Raw genomic sequence first — 14,523 nt, forward strand, 5'->3', positions numbered from 1 at the left:
CGGACGGAGACTACGTCTACACTGAATGATCGTTAATTGCCCTCAAGGCTTATATATTTATGTGTGTGGTATCTGTTCTTTCGGACATGTCCAAGGAAACGGATACCACACAGCCCGCATCTCGTGGTCGTGCGGTAGCGTTCTCGCTTCCCACGCCCGGGTTCCCGGGTTCGATTCCCGGCGGAGTCAGGGATTTTCTCTGCCTCGTGATGGCTGGGTGTTGTATGCTGTCCTTAGGTTAGTTAGGTTTAAGTAGTTCTAAGTTCTAGGGGACTTATGACCACAGCAGTTGAGTCCCATAGTGCTCAGAGCCATTTGATACCACACATATATATATGAGAAAAACCTTGTTTTTGTTTCAGTAATCTCTTTAAATCTACTTGGGCGTCTTATTGAACGATATCATTTCCTTCTACACTCCTGGAAATTGAAATAAGAACACCGTGAATTCATTATCCCAGGAAGGGGAAACTTTATTGACACATTCCTGGGGTCAGATACATCACATGATCACACTGACAGAACCACAGGCACATAGACACAGGCAACAGAGCATGCACAAAGTCGGCACTGGTACAGTGTATATCCATCTTTCGCAGCAATGCAGGCTGCTATTCTCCCATGGAGACGATCGTAGAGATGCTGGATGTAGTCCTGTGGAAAGGCTTGCCATGCCATTTCCACCTGGCGCCTCAGTTGGACCAGCGTTCGTGCTGGACGTGCAGACCGCGTGAGACGACGCTTCATCCAGTCCCAAACATGCTCAATGGGGGACAGATCCGGAGATCTTGCTGGCCAGGGTAGTTGACTTACACCTTCTAGAGCACGTTGGGTGGCACGGGATACATGCGGACGTGCATTGTCCTGTTGGAACAGCAAGTTCCCTTGCCGGTCTAGGAATGGTAGAACGATGGGTTCGATGACGGTTTGGATGTACCGTGACTATTCAGTGTCCCCTCGACGATCACCAGTGGTGTACGGCCAGTGTAGGAGATCGCTCCCCACACCATGATGCCGGGTGTTGGCCCTGTGTGCCTCGGTCGTATGCAGTCCTGATTGTGGCGCTCACCTGCACAGCGCCAAACACGCATACGACCATCATTGGCACCAAGGCAGAAGCGACTCTCATCGCTGAAGACGACACGTCTCCATTCGTCCCTCCATTCACGCCTGTCGCGACACCACTGGAGGCGGGCTGCACGATGTTGGGGCGTGAGCGGAAGACGGCCTAACGGTGTGCGGGACCGTAGCCCAGCTTCATGGAGACGGTTGCGAATGGTCCTCGCCGATACCCCAGGAGCAACAGTGTCCCTAATTTGCTGGGAAGTGGCGGTGTGGTCCCCTACGGCACTGCGTAGGATCCTACGGTCTTGGCGTGCATCCGTGCGTCGCTGAGGTCTGGTCCCAGGTCGACGGGCACGTGCACCTTCCGCCGACCACTGGCGACAACATCGATGTACTGTGGAGACCCCAGGCCCCACGTGTTGAGCAATTCGGCGGTACGTCCACCCGGCCTCCCGCATGCCCACTATACGCCCTCGCTCAAAGTCCGTCAACTGCACATACGGTTCACGTCCACGCTGTCGCGGCATGCTACCAGTGTTAAAGACTGCGATGGAGCTCCGTATGCCACGGCAAACTGGCTGACACTGACGGCGGCGGTGCACAAATGCTGCGCAGCTAGCGCCATTCGACGGCCAACACCGCGGTTCCTGGTGTGTCCGCTGTGCCGTGCGTGTGATCATTGCTTGTACAGCCCTCTCGCAGTGTCCGGAGCAAGTATGGTGGGTCTGACACACCGGTGTCAATGTGTTCTTTTTTCCATTTCCAGGAGTGTAATTTGAATTAATCTTCTCATATGACTCACAGCTCTTCAAATTTTATTTTGGATGTTGTAGCTTATATCTAGCCCTGAAATTTTTACCTCCTACTGCTTCTTCCATTGGCTGATTAACTTCTTCTAAATACCTCAGAAGACATCCCGTTATCCTTTCCCTTATACTGCTAATCGTGTTTCTATAGACTCCTCACCTCAAATATTCGTCGTAGACGTCTTCATCTTGAACGTCTCTCTGTAGGAAAACACTTATAATTTATATCTACTTCTACATCTACATGGTTGCTCTGCAATTTACACTTAAGCGCCTGGCAGAGGGTTCATCGAACCATTTTCATACTACTTCTCTACCATTCCACTCTCTAATGGCGCGTGGGAAAAAGCAACAGCTAAATCTTTCCGCTCGAGCTCTGATTCCTCTTATTTTATTATGATGATCATTTCTCCCTACGTAGGTGGGTGTCAACAAAATATTTTCGTATTCAGAAGAAAAAGTTGGTGATTGAACTTTCGTAAATAGATCTCGCCGCAATGAAAACCGCCTTTGTTTCAGTGACTGCCACACCAACTCGCGTATCATATCAGTGACACTCTCACTCCTACTGCGCGATAACACGTAACGAGCTGCCCTTCTTTGCACTTTTTCGATGTCCTGCGTCAAGCTTACCTGGTAAGGGTCCCATACCGCGCAGCAATATTCCAGCAGAGGACGGACAAGTGTAATGTAGGCTGTCTCTCTAGTGGGTTTGTCACATCTCCTAAGTGATTTGCCAACAAAGCGCAGTCTTTCGTTTCACCTTCCCCACAATATTATCTATGTGCTCTTTCCAATTTAAGTTGCTCGTAATTGTAATTCCTAGGTATTTAGTCGAATTGACAGCCCTTAGATTTGTGCGATTTATCGTACACCCAAAATTTATCGGACTTGCCTTCCTTAAGTGATTCTTCCATTCTCTCCTTTGCAGTGTTCCCACGTTCCACGCCCCTCTCACAAACAACACTGAGCTCTAGGACAACAGTAGTATAAAGCTGTGCCTCAGTTAAATATCATAATTGATACCACAGAGATTTTTGTTTGTTGAAGAAAGCTTTCTTCAGCTTTGCTTCACAGACCCTTCTGACTCAGCTATCTTGTGTGACCTTGCTTCCGAGAGAGCCCGGATGAGACAATCGGTACCGACCGATTGCCGTGTCATCCAATGCCAAAGGCGTCGTTAGGATACGGTATAGAAAGGCATGGGGTTAGCTAGCCGATCTCCCGGTCGTTGTCGGGTTCCTTGACCCTGAAGCTGCTACTTCTGTCTAGTAGCTCCTCAAAATTCACATCACAAGACTCAGCACACCCCCTTCCAGTCTTCCCACCAAGGAAAAATCCCATACAGTACCGTGGATCGAACCCGAGTCATCTGCATAGCAATCAGAAACGCTGATCAGTGAGCTACGGAGGTGGACACCAAGATAGAAGACACCTTTATTCAAAGGTTTAATATAACTGTCTTTTGTTATAACTGGTTGGCTGCTATGGATTTATTAACTGACCTCTGACACTGCTGAAGTGCAGCCACATTCAAAAAATGTTAGTCTGTCAATGTGTCAAAGATATCACAGCCCTTTGTTATTCGACTAGTGATTGCATACACCATGATTTACCAGATTTATTTGTTCCCCATGTAGCATTAATTATCTTATTAGATTCTTGTAGTAATATCAATAAAAACTTTTAAAACGTACAAGCGTGAACTCACGACAGTAATAAAATGACACATACAAGTATAGTAAAAACTATAAAAAGCTATGAAAAGCCAGTGTGTTAATCTGTTCAGTTAGGGTGACCAAAAATCGGAAAAATATTGAGATTTGTCCATGACATTGTAATTCTGTCAGAGATGGCAAAGGACTGTCTTGAAAAGTGGCTACAAGATGAACATCAACAAATTAAAACAAGGTTAGTGGAATGTATGTTAAGGGAATTAGATTACGAAATGAAAGAGTAACAGTAGTAGATCCGTTTTGCTACTTGGGCTGAAAAATAATGATGTTGGTAGAAGTAGGGAAGATGTTGTAGCTTATATCTAGCCCAAAAATTTTTACCTCCTACTGCTTCTTCCATTGGCTGATTAACTTCTTCTAAATACATCAGAAGACATCCCGTTATCCTTTCCCTTATACTGCTGGCAACAGCAAAAAAGGCGTTTCTGGAAAAAGAGAAATGTGTTGACACTGAATATAAAATTCAGTGTTAGGCGGTGTTTTCTAAAGCTATTTGTATGCTCTGCAGCCTTGTACAGCAGTGAAACTTGGAGTAGAAGAGAACAGATGTTTTGAAAAATATTGTGATTAAGGAATGCTGCAGGCTGGATGGGTAGATCTAAAAAGTAATGAGGAAGTAATGAATCGAACCGAGGAAAGAAGAAATTCATGACGCAACTTGATTAAAGTAAGGGATCGGTTTTTAGGACACGTTCTGAGGTATGAAAGAATCCTCAATAATGAAGGAAATTATTGTGAAAGGTGGGGATTTTAGGGTGAGACCGACGCTTGAATACAGTAAACAGGTTGAAATGGATGTGGGTTTGCAGTAGTTATGCAGAGATGAAGAAAACAGAATAGCGTGGTGGGCTGCATCAGATCTACATCTACATCTACATTTATACTCCACAAGCCACCCAACGGTGTGTGGCGAAGGGCACTTTACGTGCCACTGCATTACCTCCCTCAGATCAGCCGTAAACCTAAAGACCACGATAGTAACATGTACTTCACTAGTGTTTGAGAGCGCTTTACTATTTGCGCTCTTGCGGAACTCTTTCCATTACGTTCTGTATGGCATGTTACTGGGGTTCCTTTTCTCTACTTCTTTTCGCGCTCTGATTCATAGAACATAGATTCGGTTGTCGGATATTTGTCCGCCGGACGCCTTTTCTGTTGTAGCCGCCTGCGGCCGGGCTGGCTATTGTCGCTGTACAGATTGGTTCGCCGCGGCGCCTCCTTCGCCTCATCGAAGCTTCATTAGGTGGGAGACAAAGCGACAGCGCGCCGTCCACCGGCCGTACTGGGGCAGTAATTACCCGGCCAGCTGCGGGTTAGCTAACGAGCGCGCCTGACATTAGCACCGCCACCAAATGTCGCGCCATTTCGTGTCACCACTCATCAATGAGAAGCGCCGCGACGCCCTATAAAAAAAATGCCATCCCTCGCGTTCCATTAACCCGACAGTGGACATATTTTGATCAGATATCACCTTAGGTACTGCGGCGTTTCGACTCGCGGTGTAAACGCCACACAATTATACCTGCCGCGGGAAACACACGCACACACACACACAGAAACAGTCACAAACACACAAGTGCGATCGACCGCATTGCACCATTAATTGTGACTGCATTCAAGACTTTCTAACAAAAAAATGGCTCTGAGCACTATGGGACTTAATTTCTGAGGTCATCAGTCCCCTAGAACTTAGAACTACTTAAACCTAGCTAATCCAAGGACATCACACACATCCATGCCCGAGGCAGGATTTGAACCTGCGACCGTAGCGGTCGCGCGGTTCCAGACTGTACGGCCCACAACCGCTCGGTCACTCCGGCCCGCACTTTCTAGCAGATACACCGCGCAAAAACAAGCATCACTTTTTCGGAACCCCATAACTGTCCTCCAGGCAACCTCTTTGGCCTTCATTAGGTACGACTGCCTACCCTCAGGATCGATGACCTCAGCAGTTTGGTCCCATAAGACCTTACCTACCCTCAGGCGTTAGAGCAGTCGCGAGGTATCACTCAGCTAAAAAGTTGTCGAAGTCTCTGACGATAAATTTTTAATGTGCTAAACAAAATTTGGTGGTCGATGCCGAGGGTGTTGCCGAACTAGGGAGGGGCGGGGGGGGGGGGCTCTTAAACGGACGATATGCCGTTTTTATTCACACACATGTCAGTGGTACCCCACTCCGTGATCACGCCTCGGGACGCGGCGAGCAGCAAGGCCGAAAAGGCATAAACACCTTTTGCTGGCTCAGATCACGTTCAAGTCTCGGTGAATGGATTTCAAGGGCTGCTAGTGTTTGCACCCTGTATATCAGAGCGAAAACACTGGTCGCACAGCAGGCCAAACAGATGAGATCGTGTGGACTGGTGTTTCTGGGTAGCGATGTCCTTAGGAAACGGTTGAATAGTTCAGGGGATGTCAGCAGTGTCGAATATACCCTGACCCGTGGTTCTGTGTGGGCAAGAGGAGCTGCTGACGCAGCTACTTCGTTCTGAAGATGATCCAAAACAATAAATGAGAATTATCTTAAAAATATCTGTATAGTTGTTGACTTTCTCAAGATGTTTATGTCGATTATAGTTGAGCAGAACGTGGTCCTGTTACTCGTCGCGCAGCGAACTATCGATTTCGATTGTGGACTGTGAGGGAATCAACGCTACAAGGTAAGGGGTTAACCTGCTTTACACAACCTCCTGTGGGCTTTTCGTGTCGATTGTGAGTTGTGATGTGTCTGAAATATATTCGTCGATCACCCATAGGCAGTTTGCGATTTGTGCTTTTACCAGTGGGGGGGATGTCTTAGGGGGTTAGTATAATTATATATGTTACTTGCTTGGACCGTGGCGTTACCCATGGTTAAACAGTTATTTATAAATAGATGTTAATGCCGAAACTCACTATTCACGCGTATGCACTATCAGAAAAGCCATCCCCGTTAAGGGTCCAAACATGTGAAAATCGCTTGGAGCCAGGCCTGGACTGTATAGTGGATGTTCCAGCACCTCTAATCTCAAGTCCTTTATTGTGTCGGGCAGAATGTGGGCGAGCGTTATCTTGCTGCAGGATGACACCTCTTCACAGTTTTCCACGACGTTTGGATCTGATTTCAGGTTTTCGTTTCGTACCCATCACATATCATCCACCATACAATACAGGCCTGGCTCTAAAGCCTCGTTTACGCTGGGGCGACGTCTTGCAACACTGTGGCATGCTACGGAAATGTGGCGTGCGTCGTCTTGTCATTTAGTTCTAAATGTATTGAAATGCTTAACTACTGCATAACACTTTTTCAAAATTAATAAGCAAACACATTAATAGTATTAATAGTAAGACTGTATTAAAAACTTTCAGTGTTCGGCTTCACAAATTTAAATTGTATGTAAAGTTTTACTCCAATGCTTGGGAAATAAACATCCCAGGTTGGGATGCATAAACTAAAACCAGAGGAGGGGATAGTCTGATGCAGAAGGGGGGAAATCCCCCCCATCCCCCCTTGCAAATCGCACACTGCCCATAGGACAACCGTATGATTCCAACGCTGGGCTTCGCGGTTCTGACCTCTTTCGCAGAGGTATCAAAAGAGGGAGTGAGATGTAGGTAAGAGGTGGTGTGATGACATTCGCATCGTGTGACGCGACCACTATGGCGTGGCCAGAAATGTGGTGAAATTAGGTGCCAGTGTAACATAATTAATTCATCTTACACTTGACACGGGCTTATGAGCTCTGGCGGTTTTTCCGTATCTGTGAAGTTCGTGCTCTTTGATGTGATGTCGAGCCTGCCGGGCCCACAAGAAAGACACTTACGTCACAGCACGTGACACTGTGGGTCTTAAGAGTGCCAGCCGCTCGATAGCACACGACAAAGTTAAGACCTGTTGTGGGTACCTTTTCAATCACATTTTGATTTCCAGTCGGCCCTGCAAAGAGCCGAGCGTTCGTGAAGTATATGGCGGACAGACTGACTAGTGTGACGTCGCAAGTTCGTGGCGGGGCCGGTATTTCTCATAGGCCCCGGGAACCTGTGCGTGAAGTCGCAGAACGCCACGCTTTCGTACAATTACAGTGGAAGGGGGTACGCACCTTTGATTCATATGTCGAAGTCATACGTCGCAATGGGAGACAATTACAGCGTTTCGGAAAGGTGATACTTTTATTTGTGCAGTGTAGAATCCAAGAATTATGACATGATTCTGGACTTCATAGCAGGTTGAAAACAGTACGTTGTCATTTGTGAGATCGACGGATGTAAAGTCAGTGGATAGTTACAGAGCCGTTACTGTTTACAATATATACTCATGGGCCAGAATATTATGACCGGCCGGCCGGGGTTGCCGAGCGGTTCTAGGCGCTACAACTGGCTCTGATCACTATGGGACTTAACATCTATGGTCATCAGTCCTAGGCGCTACAGTCTGGAACCGCGCGACCGATACAGTCGCAGGTTCGAATCCTGCCTCGGGTATGGACGTGTGTGATGTCCTTAGGTTAGTTAGGTTTAAGTAGTTCTAAGTTCTAGGGGACTGATGACCTCAGATGTTAAGTCCCATAGTGCTCAGAGCCATTATGACCGCTGCTCACCGCGAGATGTAATACCGCTTGGGGGGTACATGGCGTAGAAAATGACATATATGAGCGGAATAGAGAAGAATGGGGAGCCATTCTAGAAATGTGACGTGCTCCAAATGTGCACTGCCATTGAGTACAGCCAGGCAATTTCCCTCCATTACTTTCAACAGGTTGGTCGAAAAAAGTTTCGAAGTATCAGCCAAGTATCATTAAATATTTTGCATTGTATCAAGCACTGTTATTTGTTATTCCGGAAGATGAAATTGGCTACGTATTTACTATATCAGGGGCTCTCCTGTCCCAACATAAACATCACTGCATTTCCTAAACTTCCCGGAAACTTGACACCACTGAGCCGTCCTTGCATTTGCTTCCATCGTTTTAAGAAAATGAGAGAAAGCCTAACTCCTGATTGGCTGAATTTAGATTTTAACTCTATATTTCCGATATGTGAGCCCAGTGCCTTCACCATATAATACCGTGTACGTAAATCCATGTCATTCACATCAGCGTGACCTCGACGCTGAATATACTGTCTTATTACTGTCAGCCCTTTCATTATGGACCCATCTCCTTTATATTTTACATCGTCATTAAAACAAGAATCTTCTTGTTCCACAGCCAGATGATCTTGCAGTACTAAGTAATAAAACTCTCTTGAAGGCTTCAAAATTTTAAAAAATGCTGCTTATTCGACTGTTAGCAATAGCCGTAGCAACAGCTCTGGTCTGTAATATTGATCCTCGCCAATAACTATAGTTACTGGCCAGGATACTAGGCTACTGTCCACTCGTAATTGTCTGGCAGAGGATTCACAAAACTACTTTCACACTGTTTCTCGATCGTTCCACTGTCGAACAGCACGTGGGAAAATGAACTCGTAAATCTTTATGTGAGAGCTCTGATTTCTTATTTTGTTAAGATGGTCGTTTCATCCCTGTAGGTGCGAGTCAAGAAATTATTTTTGCAGTCGTACTAGATAGCTTTGGACTGAAATTTCGTGAAAACATTTCGTCGAAACTAACAATGCTTTTGTTTTTAATTATTACCAGCCCTTTTCGCGTCTGATATACATGACACTCTCTCAAGGGTAGCATATCGCGAAGTATTACTCCAGAAGAGGCCGACCAGTTGTGGTGTAGGTTAGGAGGTCTCTTTACTAGACCTGATGCATCTTCTAAGTGTTCTGTCAGTAAAACGCAATCTTTTTGTTGGCCTTCCACACAATATTTTTTGTGCAATGGTTCCAGTTAATATTTTGTAATTGCTTGATTTTATATGTTACCGAAATTTAACAAATTCTTTTTTGTAGTTATGTGGAGGACGTCAAATTTTTTGTTGCTTAGGGTAAAAAAAAAAAGTGGTTCAAATGGCTCTGAGCACTATGGGACTCAACATCTGTGGTCATAAGTCCCCTAGAACTTAGAACTACTTAAACCTAACTAACCTAAGGACATCACACACATCCATGCCCGAGGCAGGATTCGAACCTGCGACCGTAGTAGTCACGCGGTTCCAGACTGAAGCGCCTTTAACCGCACGGCCACACCGGCCGGCTTGCTTAGGGTCATTTGCCACTTTTAGTACCATACAGATCTCTTGTCTAAATCTTTTCGCAATTCGTTTTGATCTTCTGATGATTTTACTAAACGATAAACGGCAGCAACATCCGTAAAAATCTAACGGCTCTCGTGAGATTGACAGATAAATCGTTAATATAGTTTAAGAAGAGTGGACGGTGTATAACCCTTTCTTAGTGAAGTCCAGACATCGATTCTGTTTCACTCGTCAACTTTCAGTCAATTACTGCGAACTGTGACTGCTCCATTTTACTTGCATCCAGCTGTCAGCCACATAGTCACTCGTGTGCTAAGAAAACACGAAGCCCTGCTGTAATATTGGTGCAAAGCTTCTCATCCATGAAGATATTCCCGGGATGACAACAAACCTAATTCGTTCCAGAAATCCACCCCTGCGACTGGCCCAACATTTTGCTGATAGCGTCTTTACAATTTATAGCAAATGGCGTGAAACCTGGACTACGAATGCTCCATCTGACGTGTGAAACCTTATTGCTCCCCGTTCACCCCCTCCCCAACAGAGACCCAAGGACTCTGGACTCCCACAGAATGAGTGAAAGACTATAAATCGCAGTCTTAACAGGGCTCATAACGTGTGCATACAATGAGATTAGCATCGCAGCCCAAACTGTGATTGTCGAGTAACGAACCACACCATCCCGCACAGTATCAAGGAGTGTATATTGAGAGCCTGGCTGCATAACCCAAACGACTTTTGCGTCAAGCCTGAACTGTATCTGGAGACTGGATATTAGCGGGCACAATGGTTGGTTAGTTTAATGAGTTGTGTCATTTGTACTTATTGTATTTTTATTCTTTGTATTTTTGGTTTTATTTCGTGTACACTGCCAAACAGCCAGCGGCCTTGCCGCAGTGGTAGCACCGGTTGCCGTCAGATCGCCGAAGTTAAGCGCAGTCGCGCTTGGCTAGCACTTGGATGGGTCACCGTCCGAGTCTTCCGAGAGCTGTTGGCAAGTGGGGTGCACTCAGCCCCTATGAGGCCATTTGAGGAGCTACTTGATTGAGAAGTAGAGGCTCTGGTCACGTAAACTGACAACGGCCACGAGAACGGTGTGCTGACCCTCCGTAGCCGGCCAGAGTGGCCGAGCGGTTAAAGGCGCTACAGTATGGAACCGCACGACCGCTACGGTCGCAGGTTCGAATCCTGCCTCGGGCATGGATGTGTGTGATGTCCTTAGGTTAGTTAGGTTTAAGTAGTTCTCAGTTATAGGGGACTTATGACCACAGCAGTTGAGTCCCATAGTGCTCAGAGCCATTTGAACCATTTGACCCTCCGTATCCGCATCCGGTAACGGCTAAGGGCTGAGGACGACACAGCGGCCGGCCAGTAACGTTGGGCCTTGATGCCCTGTTCGGACGGTGTTTGTTTTTTGTAGCGCTAAACAAATACTATGTACTGTAACCTCTCTGACAGGTAATCACGAAATCGCTGGAAAGCTGATAAAGATATTTAAAAAAAAGTCGTTCTACAGTACTGTGATCATTTACAACGGGCTCTGCAGTGACCGAGCAACTTTACGGACCAGATAATCAGCACACAGACACGCGTTTAGTGGCCCAGAGTGGCGGCGACAGGCGGGGTGCCGTACAGTGGCGCGCCCATCTCGCGCAGCCGACTGACAAAAAAATTGCCAGCTAACCGAATTAGCCGAAAGAGATTGTCAATTAAGAGACCGTCGGCCGAGGAGTCGCGGCAGCGTCTCTCCAGGGCAAACACGGCGCCACAGCCAGGGTTTCTTTTAATTTAGTGGGAGCCGCCGCTCCGACCCTTGGACTGGAACGGGAGCTAGGCCCTCTTAACGAATTGGAGGCGAATCGGCCGTCCGCTGTTTGGGGATCATTAGCACAGGCGTGGATGCCGGTCACTGCTGAGTGCAGAGCTGTCGCGACATCTGTTAGAGGTGCAGCGGTCAGCTGCTTCCCACCAGCATGTGATGTGCTGCTCAGCCTGGACTAGGAACCAGGCGAGGGCCGCAGGAACTCTGCCTTTCTACCAATATCTAAGTTCCCCAGAAGACGTTTGATTCATTCGAGTTGGAGGTTGAAACCCGTATGCACTAGACTGAAATGTCGCACATATGCATTAGGCTATGGCTCCGTTTGTGAAGTATCCCTTATTTGCAGATAAGAGCGGATTTTACTTTATTTCCAGTTTTGCTATTTCGCATACGTGAAGTAAATGTATCAGCACTGCAGAGATGGCTGGCTAGCAGAGATGGCTGGCCATCTTGCGCTTTCAGAACCAGTGGGATGAGGTGCCAATGCAGAAATCGCCCGTGACGTCAGCAAAGAGATTCGAAGGGAAAGTACATTTATTGGGCGCGAATCAAGTAATTGTTATTGATAAATATTTCCTAACAAAATTTGCCTTTTGCCACTCGGACATTAGGAATAGCCTACGGGTCATAAATAATATGTTTCAGTAATTTTACAATGCCAGGGAACGGTAATGTTAACAACTGAAGGAATAACTTTGGCATAACCGAAGATATAGGATCTTATAAGAACTATTCTGATCGTGCGCTTACGTTAGAGACCGTGCGCCTTAGTCGGCAGTCGTCAATAGGATGCCTCTCTAGTCATGCGGTAGACCATGCTCTCGTACCGTTCATAGTTAGCTTGTAATCAGAGTGAAAAAGTCCGTTTTACGGCGTTTCTTAAATGTTGTTGTTGCTGTTGTGGTCTTCAGTCCTGAGACTGGTTTGATGCAGCTCTCCATGCTACCTTATCCTGTGCAAGCTTCTTCATCTCCCAGTACTTATTGCAACCTACGTCCTTCTGAATCTGCTTAGTGTATTAATCTCTTGGTCTCCCTCTACGATTTTTACCCTCCATGCTGCCCTTCAACGCTAAATTTGTGATCCCTTGATGCCTCAGAACATGTCCTACCAACCGATCCCTTCTTCTAGTCAAGTTGTGCCAGAAACTCCTCCCCAATTCTATTCAATACCTCCTCATTAGTTATGTGATCTACCCATCTAATCTTCAGCATTCTTCTGTAGCACCACATTTCGAAAGATTCTATTCTCTTCTTGTCCAAACTATTTATCGTCCATGTTTCACTTCCACTCCACTCCATAAAAATACTTTCAGAAACGACTTCCTGACACTTAAAATAAATGTACGATAATGACATCCCGTGTAAAAAATTATTTACACAAAGAGGTTGTTTCCGTTTCATTAGGTAATACATAGACAGTAGTATTGCACTTTTAGAATCCGACCGCATTGTTAGGCTCTGAAATGGTACATAAAACTACGATAGCATCTCCATATAAAAGGTAGGACGAATTCCAACGCGGCGGCTATTAAAGTCAGTTTAAGGACGGACTGGCTTAATTATCGCAAAGCTTGGGTGGGAGAACGGGGCCAGTTACAATGTGCACCCCGTATTCCACCATCTCTACGGACTCGTCGGCTAAACTGAGACGTTTCTGGAGGTTTAGTACGAGCGGGGGGTTCTTGCACGTTTCATAATGATTTTCATTGCGTCTTCTGTACGTACGATGGTCACTTCAAATGTTTTGCGGACTGCAAGACAGAACTGATGAAAATAATTTATTGTACAAAATACCTTTATAGGCTTTCAGTATAATCTCCATTTTTGAATATGACTGCTTCCCAACGTTTTGGCAACTTCTGTATTTTGGCTGTTTCTTTGTTGAGCTGTCTGATTACTCGGGTCACCTCACTGGAAGTTTTGTCTGTTGTATCAGAACGTTTTCCACGGAGTTGTTCTTTCAATTTGGGAAATAAATCAAAGGCTCATAGTCTGATACCAGGAAAGTATGGTGTACGGGGAAGTATTTCCCATCCGTGTTTATCGAGCGTTTCTCTATCTGGTAGGGCAATACGCGGTCTTGCATTATCGTGTAAAATGAGGACACCAGATGCAAGCATGTCATGCCTTCTTTGACGTTTCTTCGGGCGCAAAGCATTTTGCAGAAACAGCTTGTAATATGCGCGTGTCACAGACGTCCCATGGAGCACTCTACCTGTAGCTATGACATTCAGGTCATACACAAAGATCATCATCAGTTTCACCGTTGATTATTCTCGGCGGAATTTTTTTGTACGTGGAGAGTCGGAATTTTTCTGTTGTAACGAGTTGCGACTTCAGTTCGGGCTCGAAATCTCGTATTCAGGTTTCATCAAGTCCAACAATCCTTTTCAGAAATTGTTCTCCTTCTGTTCGATAACACTGAAGCAATTCTTCTGCGATGTGGTCTCTTCTGTGATGTGGTCTCAGCGTTAAACTACACGTGGTAACTCGAGATCTCAACCTGACTTCCGGTGATTTGTTCCCGACGGCTCGTTATTACTCTCTGCTTCTAACCTCTGCCCGAATTTTACCCGTTGTCATCCGTCTATCATCAGAGTGCATTAGATAACGTTACGCTCTTTCAGTGGAGCAGTCCTCGAAGCAACCGTGTTTACTCTTCTCCTCACACTGTTGTCCCGAGTCCATTTCGTCAGCACTTACTTTGCAGTCATTTGTTTGCAGCCGACCATCTACGCGATCTCGGTATAATGCTCGACGTCGCTCGTGCAAACCATTCACCCTTTCCCAATGTCCAAAAGACAGCAATAAGTTGTACGTACACGACTTCTCGACATACTGTGTTGCGATCTCTGCTTAAAAAGTCTCTGTATCGCTGAACAAACTTAATAGGAAGATGATTTGGTAAGTCTGGTAAAAAAAGCAAGAAAAAACGTTAGCTTCGTAAGTAACTCACCTTACGTCTCCACAAAC

General features: G+C 46.0%; 1 protein-coding gene across 1 annotated transcript in view; it reads left to right on the top strand.

The window, feature by feature from the left end:
- Positions 1 to 14,523, top strand: part of LOC126187963 (cytotoxic granule associated RNA binding protein TIA1) — a 1,542,843-nt gene that overhangs the window by 1,210,859 nt on the left and 317,461 nt on the right. The gene's annotated exons all lie outside the window — the stretch shown is intronic.

Source organism: Schistocerca cancellata, chromosome 5, assembly GCF_023864275.1.
Source record: "Schistocerca cancellata isolate TAMUIC-IGC-003103 chromosome 5, iqSchCanc2.1, whole genome shotgun sequence".
In the NCBI taxonomy this organism is placed as follows: Eukaryota; Metazoa; Arthropoda; class Insecta; order Orthoptera; family Acrididae; genus Schistocerca; species Schistocerca cancellata.